Raw genomic sequence first — 3,164 nt, 5'->3', positions numbered from 1 at the left:
ATGTTGATGCTAGCTTCGACACAGATCTGGATGACTCTAAGTCACAAACCGGATACGTGTATATGTTGAATCGTGGAGCAGTAAGCTGGTGCAGTTGCAAGCAGAGCGTCGTGGCGGGATCTACATGTGAAGCGGAGTACATGGCAGCCTCGGAGGCAGCACATGCAGCAATATGGATGAAGGAGTTCATCACCGACCTAGGTGTCATACCCAATGCATCGGGGCCGATCACTCTCTTCTATGACAACACTGGAGCTATTACCCTTGCCAAGGAGCCCAGGTTTCACAAGAAGACCAGGCACATCAAGCGTCGTTTCAACTCCATCCGTGAAAATGTTCAAGATGGAGACATAGATATTTGCAAAGTACATACGGATCTGAATGTCGCAGATCCGTTGACTAAACCTCTTCCGCGAGCAAAACATGATCAACACCAGAACTCTATGGGTGTTCGATTCATCACAATGTAACTAGATTATTGACTCTAGTGCAAGTGGGAGACTGTTGGAAATATGCCCTAGAGGCAATAGTAAAAGGATTATTATTATATTTCCTTATTCATGATAATTGTCTTTTATTCATGCTATAATTGTATTATCCAGAAATCGTAATACATGTGTGAATACATAGACCACAATATGTCCCTAGTGAGCCTCTAGTTGACTAGCTCGTTGTTCAACAGATAGTCATGGTTTCCTGACTATGGACATTGGATGTCATTGATAACGAGATCACATCATTAGGAGAATGATGTGATGGACAAGACCCAATCCTAAGCATAGCACAAGATCGTTTAGTTCGTTTGCTAGAGCTTTTCCAATGTCAAGTATCTTTTCCTTAGACCATGAGATCGTGTAACTCCCGGATACCGTAGGAGTGCTTTGGGTGTACCAAATGTCACAACGTAACTGGGTGACTATAAAGGTATACTACGGGTATCTTCGAAAGTGTCTGTTGGGTTGACACGGATCGAGACTGGGATTTGTCACTCCGTATGACGGAGAGGTATCTCTGGGCCCACTCGGTAATGCATCATCATAATGAGCTCAAAGTGACCAAGTGTTTGGTCACGGGATCATGCATTATGGTACGAGTAAAGTGACTTGTCGGTAACGAGATTGAACGAGGTATTGGGATACCAACGATCGAATCTCGGGCAAGTAACATACCGATTGACAAAGGGAATTGTATACTGGGTTGCTTAAATCCTCGACATCGTGGTTCATCCGATGAAATCATCGAGGAGCATGTGGGAGCCAACATGGGTATCCAGATCCCGCTGTTGGTTATTGACCGGAGAGCCGTCTCGGTCATGTCTACGTGTCTCCCGAACCCGTAGGGTCTACACACTTAAGGTTCAGTGACGCTAGGGTTGTAGAGATATTAGTATGCAACAAACCGAAAGTTGTTCGGAGTCCCAGATGAGATCCCGGACGTCACGAGGAGTCCCGGAATGGTCCGGAGGTAAATAATTATATATGGGAAGTCGAGTTTCGGCCATCGGGAAAGTTTCAAGGGTCACCGGTATTGTACCGGGACCACCGGAAGGGTCCCCGGGGTCCACCAGGTGGGGCCACCTATCCTGGAGGGCCCCGTGGGATGAAGTGGGAGGGGAACCAGCCCCTGGTGGGCTGGTGCGCCCCCCCTTGGCCCCCCCTGTGCCTAGGGTTGGGAACCCTAGGGGAGGGGGCGCCTCCACTTGCCTTGGGGGGGCAAGGCACCCCCCTTGGCCGACCCCCCCTAGGAGATCCCATCTCCTAGGGCTGGCGCCCCCCCTGAAGACCCTATATATAGAGGGGGAGGGAGGGCAGCCGCACCCATGCACTTGGCGCCTCCCTTCCCCCTTGCTACACCTCTCCCTCTCACAGACGCTTGGCGAAGCCCTGCCGGAATCCCTGCTGCATCCACCACCACACCGTCGTGCTGCTGGATCTTCATCAACCTCTCCTTCCCCCTTGCTGGATCAAGAAGGAGGAGACGTCACACTGACCGTACGTGTGTTGAACGCGGAGGTGCCGTCCGTTCGGCGCTAGGATCTCCGGTGATTTGGATCACGACGAGTACGACTTCCTCAACCCCGTTCTCTTGAACGCCTCCGCTCGATCTACAAGGGTATGTACATGCACTCCTCTCTCTCGTTGCTAGATGAACTCATAGATTGATCTTGGTGAAATCGTAGGAAATTTTTTATTTTCTGCAACGTTCCCCAACATTTTAGACCATCAAGAAAGTTCTTAAGCATGCCTTTGACTTCGGCCATCATGGAGGTTTTCAATGTGTCCAAAGCCACATTGAATTCCTCATGTGAGACTGAGGTTCCCCCATCGGCCGTAGACGAGGACGGAATCACACAGGGGTGCTCCTCCTCACTGTCTACGGTGTCAACCATACTCTTCAGACGACAAAGTCCTTAATAAAGAGACGAGGCTCTGATACCAATTGAAAGGATCGATATAGTTGACTAGAGGGGGGGTGAATAGGCAACTAACAATTTTTAGCTTTTCTTTAACAATTTAAACTTTGCATCAAAGTAGGTTGTCTAGATATGCAACTAGGTGAGCAACCTATATGATGCAACAACAATCAACACACAAGCAAGCAAAGGATAGAACACAATATATCTTGCACAAGTAAAGGTAAGAGATAATCAAGAGTGGAACAGATGGAGACGAGGATGTGTTACCGAAGTTCCTTCCCTTTGAAGGGAAGTACGTCTCCGTTGGAGCGGTGTGGAGGCACAATGCTCCCCAAGAAGCCACTAGGGCCACCGTATTCTCCTCATGCCCTCACACAATGCGAGATGCCATGATTCCACTATTGGTTCCCTTGGAGGCGGCGACCGAACCTTTACAACAAGGTTGGGGCAATCTCCACAACTTAATTGGAGGCTCCCAACGGCACCACAAAGCTTCACCACAATGGACTATGGCTCTGCGGTGACCTCAACCGTCTAGGGTGCTCAAACACCCAAGAGTAACAAGATCCGCAAGGGATTAGTAGGGGGAATCAAATTTCTCTTGGTGGAAGTGTAGATCGAGGCCTTCTCAAGCAATCCCTAGAGAATCGACAAGTTTGATTGGCTAGGGAGAGAGATCGGGCGAAAATGGAGCTTAGAGAAACAATGGAGCTTGGGGATGGAAGAGGTGGTCAACTCGGAGAAGAAG

The sequence above is a fragment of the Triticum dicoccoides genome, chromosome 1B, assembly GCF_002162155.2.
Source record: "Triticum dicoccoides isolate Atlit2015 ecotype Zavitan chromosome 1B, WEW_v2.0, whole genome shotgun sequence".
Classification (NCBI taxonomy): Eukaryota; Viridiplantae; Streptophyta; class Magnoliopsida; order Poales; family Poaceae; genus Triticum; species Triticum dicoccoides.
Note: the sequence above shows the minus strand (reverse complement) of the source record.